The sequence below is a fragment of the Aulostomus chinensis genome, chromosome 1 (genome assembly GCF_037954235.1).
Source record: "Aulostomus chinensis isolate RoL2024-O1b breed Wild chromosome 1, RoL_Achi_v1.0, whole genome shotgun sequence".
NCBI lineage: Eukaryota > Metazoa > Chordata > Actinopteri > Syngnathiformes > Aulostomidae > Aulostomus > Aulostomus chinensis.
The window spans coordinates 23589929-23603971 of NC_141320.1; the positions used below are offsets into that span (position 1 = coordinate 23589929).

The window sequence follows — 14043 nt, forward strand, 5'->3', positions numbered from 1 at the left end:
TTATCAACAATTAAAGGGTACCTAGAATGAAAATCATTGTTTTTGTGTTTTTGGTGTTTCTTCAACGTCCCCCAGCTGTGGGGAACACACACCAAGTGTGAGGCAGTGTCATAACCTCTGTTTGAAGGATCTCCCCTTTTTTGAATCGCCGTGGGAAAATGGACCAATGCGATTTTGGCTGAAGTGTTACGTCACAGTTCAGTCAGTGCCCCCCCCCCCCACTCACACACACCCCTTTGACATATTTCGGGGGGGGGGGGGCGATTATGCGAGCGAGCCGAGTGAGCGCAGCCCTCTTGTGTCGCTCGCTAGCGTGACACAAACTGGAGCCTGCAGCAGCAGCACTGACTGAGCAGATTGATTGAAGGAATGGCCTCGATACAATTGAGACCTTTGTTTTATCTGCGCTGTCTGTCGCTAGCTGGCCTGGCCTGGCTTGAGGGGGAAGGAATCTCGCCAGCCAGGCAGGCTACCAAGGGGCCAGGCCACCAGGAAAACTCCCAGTTGTCCCGACGGTCACCCCGCCGCTGCATATACGGCTGGATCTGCGAATGGGCCGTGGCTACTTGGTATCTTATCTTACGAATGTTGTTGTATGATATGGAATGTTGTCAATTGACAGGAGCCGTCACACTTAGCACTGGCGACAGTTAGCCAAGAAAGTGGGAGTACTTTCTTTTCAGTGACAGTGAGGGCAGCCAATCACCGAGTAGTAGTTAAATGAGGTTGCCAGATAAACAACTGCAACTGATCTCCGTCAACTCATGCACTTGCATAAATAATGAGGTTGCCAGATGAGGTCAGAAACGACCCCAATAGGGACAAATGAGGCATTCTAAACCCAACATGGTAACATAGCGGTTTCAGAGAGCCTTTTAGGAAGCTTCTGAGCCATCACAGACCCAACCATTTTTTGTGGGGTTACATATCACACCACAGAACAAGAATTAATACCCCTTCAACCTCTCTATGGCACCTTTAATGTACTGTAATTTAATGAGTTGGGACTGTGAAAGCTGCTGTGTATTTTTACAGTTTATTCCATGTAATTTTGTGGAACAGTTCATCACTGTAATTTGACGGTATTCGTCTGGAAACTCTGCTGCCAGACTTTTTACCGTTTTTTTATAGTTTTTTTTCTTGACAGTGTACACAGAGGTCTCGTGGTTGAGCCGGGGCACACAGAGTCCCGCCCCCACACAGCTGAGAAACGCAGCTCTCAGCAGCTGCCTCAGTCACACAGAAGATAGACGCGTTTCCTGGTTGGCGAGTGCAGACACAACTTCTCTGAGTGCAGGATTCACTTCTCTCATTGCTGTTTGTTCACTGTTGAGGTTTTATTCCTCCACCAACCTGCTTCTGTCTGGAAAGAAACAAATAACTGGAGTGCTGCACATCAACAGACTTGGAGTTTGGACACGGACGAATGAAGTTTGGCTTTTTGTTTCTTCCATCAGATCAGAGCTGATAGGAAAAACAATCAGGTGGTTTATTAAACAAGCAGTGAGCTGGACTTCAGCCCAGGTCCTCAGTCCCACTGTCAGTTCACTTCAACATGGACAAACAAAATCCAACCCTCACCTGGCCTGGAAATCAATAACAATTACATAACAACTCCTTTATTTCTCTCCTGTTCAGGTCCAGTTGGACTCCATCCATCATCATCTTCCGCTTATTCCTTACTATTAAGGGTCGCGGGGGGGCTGGAGCCTATCCCAGCATCTACGGGCAAGAGGCGGGGTACACCCTGGACAGGTCGCCAGTCCCAGTTGGACTCATTCATCTCTATTTGTTAGGATTTCACTTCATGAGTTCAGAAGCATCTTCACATGAGATGCTGGTTCCTCAAATTGATTGATCGTTGAATTCTGTGTTTGATGTCTGAATTCTGTCTTTGATCTCTGGGTTCTGTGCATTGAATTCCTGCTCCAGTCTTTGATCTCTGACTGATTCTAAACTCATCAAAGGATCACATCAGCATCTTGGTCCAGACTCCAGATGGTGATTTTACCAAGTGCACCACAGTCCTTGTTGCTGTCTGCTGTTGGGTCACAGCAAAGTAAGGAAACAGCCTGACGGTCCTCAGGAGGAAATCCAACAACCTCCAAAGATGGAGGTGAATCTAGACCCTCTCATGTTGGCCATCCTTGATGAACTTGGGCGGTACTCTGGTGCAGGGATGAGGTCATGGAGCTGATCTGGGAGCAGTCCTGATATTAAATGCTGTGATGAAGGACAGTGTGGAGGCAAAATGGACAAAATGTGTCAACATCAAATAAAGTTGAAAACCTGTTTGAAGTCTTATTTTGTGTTTGATGGACATTTTTAAAATCACTAATGATTTTTTTGACTGAACGTCCTGGATCCTGTGGTGCCTGATGAGGAGACAACTTGAGTACAGAGTTGGAGAAGAGGGTTTTTGGAGGGGAGATGATTTTTGCAGTGCTACAAGTCAATAAAATGTCATCATTTTTCAAAATGTCCTCACTAAGATGGTTATTAATTCTCTCTCTCCCTCATTCTCAGCTGCTACAGCCTTTAAAGAAAACCTTTGACTGGTGGATCTAACAAAGATCAGATGTTGTCTCCTCTAGAACATCAATAGCTTAACGTTGTGGGCAGGACTCCTACCTGAGCAGGGAGACCCCAATGGATTTCTAGTCCTGATAGGGAGAGGGAGCCTCCTGGGTCACGGAGTGGGGAACCTGATAGGGAGTGGGATGACCCGCCCATTGTGGGTGATTGACAGGGCAGGTTTGATCTATGTTTTCATTTTCAAAAGTAATTTTGAATATTTGTGGACAGTTAGCCCAACTTGAACATGGAGAAGATGTCTTCTGATAGTGAATCGACTGTTGTCACATTTAAGGATCACTTGAGCTGATAAGATGAAGGCTACACAGGACCAGCTGGAGATGCCAGGGATTGAACCCAGGGCCTCACACATGCTCAGCATGCGCTCTACCACTGAGCTACACCCCCTGTGGTAGAGTCACTGTTTAACTGATGCAGGAACACAAACACAGACACAACATTTATTTTCTTCATTTTAGGGATGTCTGTGTAGGTTCTCATTCATCCAGGTCATCGTAGATCGAAGCGAAGTAAAATCTGGTCAAGTGGACGTAAGTTTATCTTGAAGACGTTTCACCTCTCATCCGAGAGGCTTCTTCAGTTCTAGTGAAGAGTGTGGAAACTCCAGCTTATAAACCTATGTGGGAGTGGTCAGTGCTAATGTGGTGGAAACGACCCTCCCGAGACTCACCAGGCCTCCCCAAACGACAGTCGTTGTGAGGTGTCAGGGAGTTTCAGGGGTGGTCGTTAGGGAGTTTCACCGACCACTCAGATGCTAATGGACTGTGCTGGCAGCAGCAACTCAGTCGCGTTTTAAGGTCTCATATGTGTGAATGTCACTGAGAAGAGAACTGATCTTGTCCTGGTAGTCAGTTGTGTCAAGGACCACCATGCATCTTCCTTTGTCAGCCGGAAGGATGGTGATGTTCTCATCTTTGCTCAGTGCATTCAAGGCCTTCCTTTCCTGGACCAAGAGGTTGGCAGAGGGGACCTTCGCTTCGGAGAGGGCCGCTGTGACCTTGAGTCGTAGTTCATCTGCTTTTGTGGTGGAGAGGTTGTTCTTCTTGATGGCGGATTCTGTGGCAGTGATGAGGTCCACCGTCGGGAGATGTTTCGGGGTGACAGCAAAGTTCATTCCTTTGGCAAGGACGCGTTTCTCAGGACTGGTGAGCTCCCTGTTGGATAAGTTCCTTATCCACCTGTCCTGTGAGTCCGCTGGGGTTGGGCCTTCTGCTTCTCGTTCCCGGTCGAGGCGAGACTGGAGGCGAGCGAAAGTCCTTTTCTGCCTCTCCTTGCTCTTCTGATGTTGAGATAGTTGGGCTGTCCCAACGAAGGAGGTGACCTTGTCCAAGATGGCGGGTGGCAAAAATAGCGATAACTCTTGATTAAGGTGATCTAGCTTGGTCTTTAGTCCCTCGATGGTGAAATGGACCTGTCTCACTCTCTCGTTGAGAAGCTGATTTTGTGCCCGTTCCAAAATCTTGCTGGCCCTGTGGCCCCTCACGGTGGATCCTAGTAGTAGGCTAGTGGGAATGAGGTTGTATTGGCGGCATCGGAGGTTGGAACGTAGATGGTTCCTGTAGTCTGCGATTTTCCTTGCAGTCCTTTCGCATTCCCGCACCACACTAAGGATGTCCTTCCCATAGTGTTCGGCAAGATGTCTGTGTAGGTTCTCATTCATCCAGGTCATCGTAGATCGAAGCGAAGTAAAATCTGGTCAACTGGACGTAACTGAGCCTGTGATCTCAAAGGCTCTGTGATCTCTGTCATTTCACTGTGATGTCAGCCCTCACAGTCTGAAGGCGTGTTCACATCAATCGTGACACAAATTTTCGTGCAACAAGTTCACATGTAAAGTCCATGTAGAGAGCTGAACTGGTGTGTGTACTCGCCGGCAACGTGAGTGACGCGTATTCATGCATTTGAAAGTATTCAACTTTTGTGACAAATTCTCATGACAAGGAGTCCAGAGAGCCTGTCAGCGTTGAGATTCCCCTGGCGTCAGGGAAGTCATGTCAACGGTCCTGGAGCCTGGAGTTGGTGTTGGACCTTGATATCCTGGCACCGATCCTCACAAACAGGTCATCGAACAGGAACCTCGTCAGCCTGAAGTAGCGCTGGAAACGGCCGTCGTCCAGGCGCAGTTCTTGGAGAAAGAGAGTTAAGAAGTTTAGAGGTCCAAGAAGCTTCTTCAGTTCAAAACTTGCCTTTAACCTTCAGTCTAACGCTGTTCCAGCATTGGATGAAAGAGACTGGTGCTCTCATCTTCTTCAACACTGACTTGTTCTACCAGGACAAGAGAATCTGAGCTTGGATGTCATTTAGCAGTCAAAGGCTTGTTAAACTGGTCAACATCAGCTGGTGTTCACTCTGATGATGTAGCGATGGTCTGGATTCTTCCTTCTGGAGCACCAAGCTGCTGGGAAGAAGCCTGATGATGTCAGAGTTGTGTTCAGTGGCTCCTGCTGGGTCCATTTCTGACAAATGGGCTCCAAAGAGTTCAGCTGTTTAAAAGGCTCAGAGAAAGCAGCACATCATGGTGGTCAGGAGACGAGGTGGCCGAGTGGTTAAGGTGATGGACTGCTGATCCATTGAGCTCTGCAGGCGTGGGTTCCAATCCCATCCTCGTCGTAGGAGACTTTGGTTTCTGCTCCTAGATTCTGGAACGACTCTGAACTGTGAGGCTTTTCAAGAGGAGATCCTGCAGCACCAGAGAGCTGCAGTTCCAGGACCCCACAGCACCACCTACTGAATTGGATGATAAAATGCAGTCCTGGGGCTCTAGTTTGGTGACAGCGCCACCTATCGAATTAGATGATCTCAAAATACTACTTTGTAACGATAGTTTTAAAGGTTTATTCCACCAAAATACTACTTCCTGTCCTTTAGTTTCTAACTACTGTATAAAAGGATTATTTTCCTTTTATACCTAATTTCCAATTCCTCCAAAATACTTTCTAATTTATAGTTTTAAAGGTTCATTCCACCAAAATACTTTCTAATTTATAGTTTTAAAGGTTCGTTCCACCAAAATACTTTCTAATTTATAGTTTTAAAGGTTCGTTCCACCAAAATACTTTCTAATTTATAGTTTTAAAGGTTCATTCCACCAAAATACTTTCTAATTTATAGTTTTAAAGGTTCATTCCACCAAAATACTTTCTAATTTATAGTTTTAAAGGTTCGTTCCACCAAAATACTTTCTAATTTATAGTTTTAAAGGTTCATTCAGTTGAGGGCTCCTGGTTCTGTGTGAGGGGTTGAGGGTCGATATGGGATGATGAGGAAGATTTCATGTCCCGATGGTCCTGCTAAAGTAACTGAGAGTCATGATATCAAACAATGTCATCAAAATACGCTTGAACTCTTAAAATGGCAATAAAATCTACTGGAATCATTTTACCACAAACACTTTTATTGTGTTTTTGTGAGCATCATTTTTCAAACATTATAACATAAACTTAAAAAAGGGTCCATTCACTAACACTCTTACTTGAAGGTAGTCACTGATATCAGTAAATAGCTGATAAAGATTTGTGTTCATGTTTTAATTCTCTACTCTGACCTGTGCTGAGACACTGGACCAGAGAGGAAGACCTGCTCAGCCTCCTGCATGGACCAGTTCTGCAGCTCAGTGATGACGACGAGGGATTCAGCATTGAGTTCATTTTAAACTTTTTGGAGGAAACACCTGTAAATTAACCAGCAGTTACTGGTGATGCTTCACAGTTTCCAAGCTCAAACGGCCTCCTGCTTGTTGGACTCACAATTTCCAAAAAATGGAGACATCAAAAGTCAAATCATGTTTTTGTTTGGTTTTGTTTTTTACTGGAGGAAAACTTCAAATTGTGATGATGTGTCTGACTTAGAAACTGAACCCCCAAAAATCAAAAAGTCTCCTTCTTCTGTGCCGTGATCTCAGAGCTGATCATGATTGATCTCATCAATAATCCTTGGCAGCCGACCAGTCACACACAGCCCCCCCCCCCACACACACACTGAGACATGCAGCAGCTCACAGTAACTGCCTCAGTCACACAGCAGATAGACTCCTTTCTATAACAAGATCAGCAGTAGAAATGGATGGAAGTGATGATGAACTGATGAACAGGTGATTTGTCCAAAAGTCAACATCAGATTCATTTCCAGTCTGTGGAAGCAGTTTCATCTTGAGGTTCCAGGTAAGAACAGCCAGCTGTGGGCTGACACACATCTCTTCAGGAGCACTTCTATGCTCCAAACTTGCCAGGTTGAATTGTGTCTGTATTCTGAGGGCAGCAGGAGGACGGAGGAGTGAGGACACACACATTTGGAACTGAGAGCAGCTGTGTGTGGGATTTCCCCTCCAAAGATAAAACCAGCTCCTTCATGCTGGCTATGAAGGCTCACAGTCACACTGACCCAGCTACAAATACTTTGATATGCAACAGACTGGTTTCTCTTCTGGTAGTTTGTTATCAACTGTTGTCACATTTATGGATCACTTGAGCTGATAAGATGAAGGCTCCAAAGGACCAGCTGGAGATGCCGGGGATTGAACCCGGGGCCTCATACATGCAAAGCATGCGCTCTACCACTGAGCTACACCCCCTCTGTCAGAGTCACTGTTTAACTGATGCAGCAACACAAACACAGACACAACATTTTTATTCTTCATTTTAGGGATAAAAAGGAAGTCAGCCTGTGATCTCAAAGGCTCTGTGATCTCAGTAGTTTCACTGTGATGTCAGCCCACACAACCTTAGACCACAGAGGCAAGTCAGGCTCCAGGAAGCTGAGGCTGCTCCGTTCTCAGTCCAGTCCAGAGTGAAGGTTTTCCTCTCAGAAGCTTTCCAATCCAGCCCAGATCCTCTCTGACTAGCAGGAGTCTTTGACCAGGAAATGAGAATTATATTGAACGTCTGCTCATCCTCAGAATGAAGTAAAAGTATTTGTGTTCCTAAAATAATCTCCAGATGCTAAGATCAGTTATTAACATTGATTGACAGCTCTAAACTGAGCCACCATCACTATACAGTTGCAACTGAAATATTTAGAAATATTTCAAGGAAGCAGCAGGCCCTCATCCGCCCCGGTCCACCCGACTGTGTCCCCTGAGACAGATGACAGCTCACTTCTGGCAGAGGCAGTTAGGTTGAGGACCGTTGCTGATGTCATCAACCGATGTCTCCATCACAAAAGGTGACAGACAGGATGGTCATGGACATAAAACAGAGGCCTAAGAATGAGAAAGAATGGTTGTCCTGACTGAAGTTTAGCTTGAGCTTTTTAATTTGTTACTAAAGGAAGTATTGGTACAAGTAAAGGCAGGCGAACTTTCCACAAATATTCAGAATTAACTTTGACAACCAAAACATGAACCAAGACGACAAAATAGTGAACATGAAAAAGGAACCAGTCCCACCTTCTTGTGTGTTCCTGCTGAAGTAAATGTTTATGAAGATTTGTTGTGTTCTTTTTCCAAAGGTCCAGCCAGCATTGCAGGTCTCAGGAGGAGGAGCCACTTCAGCAGGATCTGTGGGACAAATCCCCCCACGGTGAGACCTGTCCAGCTCCCTGCAGCTCTGCAAGTGTTACCAACTCTTCATTCCAGCTGTTTGGTTGAATCCCATTTTTTCACCTTTGAACCTTTTGAACACTGATGAGGAGGTGAGGCTGGAGGCAAAACCACAACCTCACGTCATCTCACAGGATGAACCAAAATGCCAGACACTTCCTGTCACTGCTCCAGCACCACCTGTCTCCCCTCCATGTCTTTACCATCTGTGCAGCTTCCTGCTGTCCCTGGACCCTCACAGGTGATCGCTCCACCTGGAGCCTCACAGATGGGTTCAAACCTCCCAATACCTGCAGCCCAGCCTCGACCCACTCAGACACAGTCACCCGTTCAAGCTGGGCCTGGTACCACACTCCAGTACAGACAGAGAGAAAGAAGACACACGGGATCCTTTGAAGAAAATGTAATAAAGACAGGAAGCCCCATCACATTGTCAGTGTTTCAGTGACTGGCATTGGGAAGAGACTGAGACAAAGTCAGTTATGAATGGAGGGCTGAGTTGGAGCAGAGGGGGACAGGATCCTTGGGGTGGACTGTCTTTAGGAGGCTGAGGTGTCTGGTGGTCTTGGTGGACCCTCTGCATCTCAAGCTGAGACAACAGAGTCCTGTGTTCTTGAGTCATTGTCTATAGTCTCTGTTGTTGGAGAGCTCAGTGTGGTCCCTGATGGTCTAGTGGCTAGGATTTGGTGCTTTCACCGCCGCAGCCCGGGTTCGATTCCCGGTCAGGGAATGAGTTATTTAGAGGTTGAAGGAGAGGTGATCAGGTGGTCCACATGATGGTGGAGGTGATGAACTGTGAATCCATCATGGCTCCTCTCTCACCCCCATTGTAGTGTTCTTGGTTCACTCTGCCATGGCCCCATGTTGAAGGGTGACTGTCTCATTCAGGTTCAACCCTTTGTTAGACTCTATTAAGTCACTGACTCCCAAACTCTGTAATCCTCCTTAGTAGCTTTGGTTCCTTGCAGCACAGAAAGTCTGTTCACTGATGTAGGAACTGAAAATCTTAGAGCTCCGGTCCTTCGTTCCTTCCTCCACTGAGCAGAAGAAACACAGAATAGTGAGCAGTTCCTCCTACAGTTCTCAGAAAGTCTGAGGGCACCAAAGAAAGGAGGGAAATGCAATCAATGTTGAATTATTTTACATTTCTTATATTTGATCAAAGATAGAACTTAATAAGCGTCCATCAACCTGCAGGACAAACTCCTTCACTGTGTGGGAGGTTCAGAGTCCCTGGTTTGATTGCAGCTTTGACCTGAGCAGGTGTTCATCCTCATCTCAGTAACAGGGGACACTTTATCACAGCAGTGGACAAACATCAGCATTCATCACCCAGCAGCTCCTCTGATCAACAGAACAAGCTGAAGTATTCTGAGAAGGAGGGCATGGATCCCTCTACCTCCCACATGCTAAGCTAGCACTCTACCATTGGAGCTAAGTCCCCTTTTGAGCTTCCATTTGAGTTTTCTGTTCCCATCTCTATGGTAACGGTCAGTTTTGACCCACATCTTCAATCAGCTGTAAAATTCACTAAAAACAATTTTCTATCATCCAAGTTGTTTCCATCTCTTGGTTTCCTTGGTAGGCTTCCTTATCCATGGAAATATTGATTTGAATATTTTGTTGTGGGCCTCTGGACCTTTTTTTACTCAGTAAACCCTCGATTTCAATTAAAAAAATGATAAAATGAACCTTTGGGTTTGGCATAAAAGTCTTTTTTTCAGCAACAGAACTTTAATATAAACACTAAATGAAAAGCAGAACAAGCCAGAACACAAACTCTGCTCTGCCGTCCTTCCTGGTTACTGGGCATGGACTGCTGGAAGGGGCATTTTCCTCAGAAAGGGACAAGACGTTCATCCACTCTCACCTCTGGCCCTGGGTTGAATGTTGGTGCAAGGAGCTGCACCCATCTTTCCCAGACATCCCCAATGGGGGCAAGCTTGTCAGTTCTTGCTCCGGTGTCTCTGTCGTCAAATCTGAGGACTCTTGATGTTCGTTGAAAGTTCTGAAGTGGCCTTGTGGCCCGGAAAATATTTCTGCCTGTCGATGCGTCCCAGAGACGATCAGTGGCCTCACTGCAGGATCTGAACACTCCAGGAAGAAGAAGAACACCAACAGAAGCATCCTGGTGTCCCTCATCAATGTCTTTCCACTTGTCACCATGGACTTTTTTTCCTTTGAGGTTTGTCACAGCAATGCTGACTCTTTTTAGTGACAGTGGCATGAACAGAACCATCAACCATAAACAGCTCCAAACATGTCTTGATGTCAGTGCCTCTCGTCACAGCAAACCTTGTGATTCCAGGGCTCATTTTGATGACACCTCTCCAGTGACCTGGGAAATGATGGCAGTGGTGGGATTTGAACCCACGCCTCCTTAGAGACTGGAGCCTTAATCCAGCGCCTTAGACCGCTCGGCCACACTACCTCACTGTGCTGCTCTCTGAGTTGGTCTGCTAAAGGCGTGTTGAAGAGGAAGTAACATCATGATATCAAACTTATTCTGAAGGGGGACCCCTTCCCTCCACGGTCACAGGAAGTGACGACAGCGCCGCTAGAAGCAGGAAAGAAATGGTAAAAGGACTCAGTTTGTACAGAGCCTTTCTACCTCAGCAGCCCTCAAGGAGCTGAACAATGTCCTCTCATTCACACACACTCACACACTGATGCTGAAGGCTGCCATGCAAGGAGCCAACCTACTCATCAGAAGTATTTAGGGGTTCAGTATCTTACTCAAGGACACTTTGACATGGTCACTGGAGAAAGTGAGGATCAAACCAGCCACCCTTTGGTTGCCAGACGGCCACGCTACTCCTGAGTCATATGACCTGGATAAGATTGTGAACTACAGCTGATCGCCATGCTAGCAAACCCTCTTTTGTTTGGTTTGGTTGTTGTTTAGTGACTGTGGATGAATACACAGGAGAAGTTGAGCATAAATTTGTGTTCCCTGTTCACTTGAATATCTGCAGGAGTGTGAGGTGGAAATAATACTTGGAGGAGAATGAGAGTTCAGTCTCAGCGCTATGACCTGTGCTGACACTAAAACATGTCAGCCCACAGAACAAAGATGGCAGTCCTCTGGGAAAGCAGGTACACCACACATACATGAAGAAACCCTACAGGAAACAAATATGTTGCCAGAGACTTTTACTCTGTTTTTGTTGTTTACCCAAGTACAGGATTGGAGGGAGACTGATGGTTTTTGGAAAACAAGGAGGCTGTGGGTTCAAGCTGGATTCTCAGAGACTATTTCCCCAACCTCTACAATGGCATCTACACTGTCATCCAGTCGTGTGACTGATGTCACTTGGCAGGACTCTCATTGCCGTCTCATTCTAGAAAAGAATCCAGACTCCACCTGTGGCTCCATGATAACTGATGGACCTCTGGTTGGAGGCTGGACGATGATGTTTGGACTGGAAGGAAAACTCCTTGTCCAAATTCCATTGTGTTCAAGTTTAAAGTCCCACAATAAGAAGTAGCTGAATCTGACAGGTGAAGGTTTGGAACTACAAGATGGTGATGTTTTCTTGACTTGATGCTCTGACTGTCAGGGTGGATGACAGCTTCTTCTGCTGCTGCATCTGAGTGGCTATGATTGGAGCTTTTACCCTCCAAGTTTGTCTGGTTCCAGGGGAAATTCTAAAATTCCAGTCCCCAACCTGGGCTGTTCTGAAACTCTTCTCCTGAATCACTCCTGAGCTGCAGCAAGAACAAATACCAGTGCCAACCAGATCAACTTCATGGCTGCTAACAGCCTCAGACACTTGATTTCCATCAATCTGGAGCCAAGAAGGCCCTCACCTGTGGTTCTCCTCCAGGAGGGTCCAGGTTCTGCCATTGTGGCTCCTGGTGCCACTGCCAGAGAGCCTCAGCTGCACACTGCAACATTTCAACAGGAGATTGACATTCCTTCAAATGTCCTGACATCTGATTCCAATGGTTCTGTTCCATATTTATATTTTAAATCAATCACACAATGAAAGCTGCCTCAGCTGGTTTAAGTGAGAGAACAAGCTAAGAGATCTGAAACCAGTAAAATATGCTTTTCTGTGTGCAAACTAGTGAGGGGCATGGAAGGATATTTTACCACCAATACAGAACCCAGACTTTAGTCATGTGATGAGATGGAGTCTCTGATTATGAAGTTAATGGACAAAATGTGAATTGAAGGATGAACACAAATGGGTTTTTGAACCAAACACATTTCTTCAGCAGACTTTGATCCAACATTGAAGTTAGAGTTTGGTGGCTGCTCCATGTTGGAGGAAACCAGGCAATGTTGGACCATCACAGGGAAGCTCCTTTGCCTCCTCTGCTGCCAGTTCAACCACTCACTCCCATCAGTGGAGAGCAGCTTCAACTGGGTTTGGAATGTACCACTGTGGATGCATGGGAATGTGGAGAAAATGTCCTTTGTCAGAAGTGGGATTCGAACCCACGCCTCCAGGAGAGACTGCGACCTGAACGCTGCGCCTTAGACCGCTCGGCCATCCTGACAGACACTGACAGTTGCAGACTGAATTAATTCACTGACAAAGTAGAATTTTTTTCCACAGGAGCTACTGGCTTTTTAGTTGTTGCATTTATTGTTAACATTAAACACACAGTCTGTGTTCATGGCAGTAAGAAATGAACCAGAACATTAGAGCCACATTGCATCTCTTGATCAGTTTGTTACATGGGACACATTCCAGACAGGAAGGTCCCCCCAAGACTTGAACTGGGATCACTGGATCCAGAGTCCAGAGGGCTCACCATTCCACCATGTAACCAAACACAAGGAGGAGGTTCCTCTCAATACCACTTGACATCACCTGCAATCAACCTGTTGCTATGTGGAGGTTCATCTTGCTCTTGTTCCAGACTACATTGGCAAAAGGATCATGAACCACAAGGAAATCATGGAACTCCAGATTGATTCAGGACTTTCTAACTCCATCGTATGACCTGGGAGCAAAGACTGGCCAGGCCTTCTTTAATTTATCAGTTAATTACTGCTTCAACAAACATGCCACTTAATTAAGTTACCAGAATTTCTCTCATTGAAAAACCCACCAGCCTGATTTCTTGACACGACATGAAAAATTCTCCAAGAACCCACAGTTGGGTGGAAAGATACCAGGTTAACCAGGAGGAGTCCTGTTCCTGAACCATGGATGGAACAAAGTCCACTGGAAAACTCAGCAGTTCCTGAGTGCCAGATCCATCCGGGAGCTTGGGTCTCCCCTTGACTGTGGTGATCCATGAGATCAAGGAGGACAGAGGAAAGAAGGATCCTGTTGGAGATCTCCTCCCTTCTTCCTCCACTTCACTACTACTTGGATGTCAGGAATATGAGGTACTTTACTCAAATGAGGTATTAGGAGTTTCCTGTTTGCCAAGAAGGAAGTCAGAGGTTCATACCTCACTTGTTGGTGGTGCCCTCAACCTGCTGAGAGCATCACTTAGTTCTCTACAGAGAAACATGGCAGCTCTGCTGAAGGCTGCAGGAAACCTGCTGGAACTGAGACTTGGACTCAGGTCACTGGATTCAAAGTCCAGGGTGCCAACAGGTCCACCAGGGCATCTGTGCTTTACTTACCGTGTAAAAAGGACCACAGTGGTCGTCTGGTTTTAATTTAACAAACAAATACGGTTGAAAACTTTGAGACAGAGACACAGGGCTCTTATTTGAAGGACCATGGGATGGGAAATATCCCAGACCTCTGAGATCAGAGCGTTCACTTTGATCTCAGGGTCGTGACTTTGGGGGTTCTTCCTTTGGTCTTCAAATACTTGTGTTTTTATTGGCAGAACTTTCAACTTGCATGCAAAAAGAGAATCACAGTCAATGGAAACCCAGCAGACAGTGTTTATTTCTAATAAATCAGACAATCGCACAAATGAGAATGAAAGGAAAAAAC

The 14043-nt window shown here is 46.0% G+C and overlaps 3 non-coding genes across 3 annotated transcripts; 1 reads left to right on the top strand and 2 right to left on the bottom strand.

Annotated features, from left to right (window-relative positions):
• Positions 1-7093: 7093 nt before the first annotated feature.
• trnaa-ugc (transfer RNA alanine (anticodon UGC)) lies at positions 7094-7165 on the bottom strand. The gene has a single exon. It is a non-coding gene; the product is annotated as a tRNA-Ala (tRNA).
• A 1624-nt stretch (positions 7166-8789) lies between these two features.
• On the top strand, positions 8790-8861 carry trnae-uuc (transfer RNA glutamic acid (anticodon UUC)). Its single transcript has one exon. It is a non-coding gene; the product is annotated as a tRNA-Glu (tRNA).
• Positions 8862-10480: 1619 nt separating this feature from the next.
• On the bottom strand, positions 10481-10562 carry trnal-aag (transfer RNA leucine (anticodon AAG)). Its single transcript has one exon. It is a non-coding gene; the product is annotated as a tRNA-Leu (tRNA).
• Between the last annotated feature and the right edge of the window lie 3481 nt (positions 10563-14043).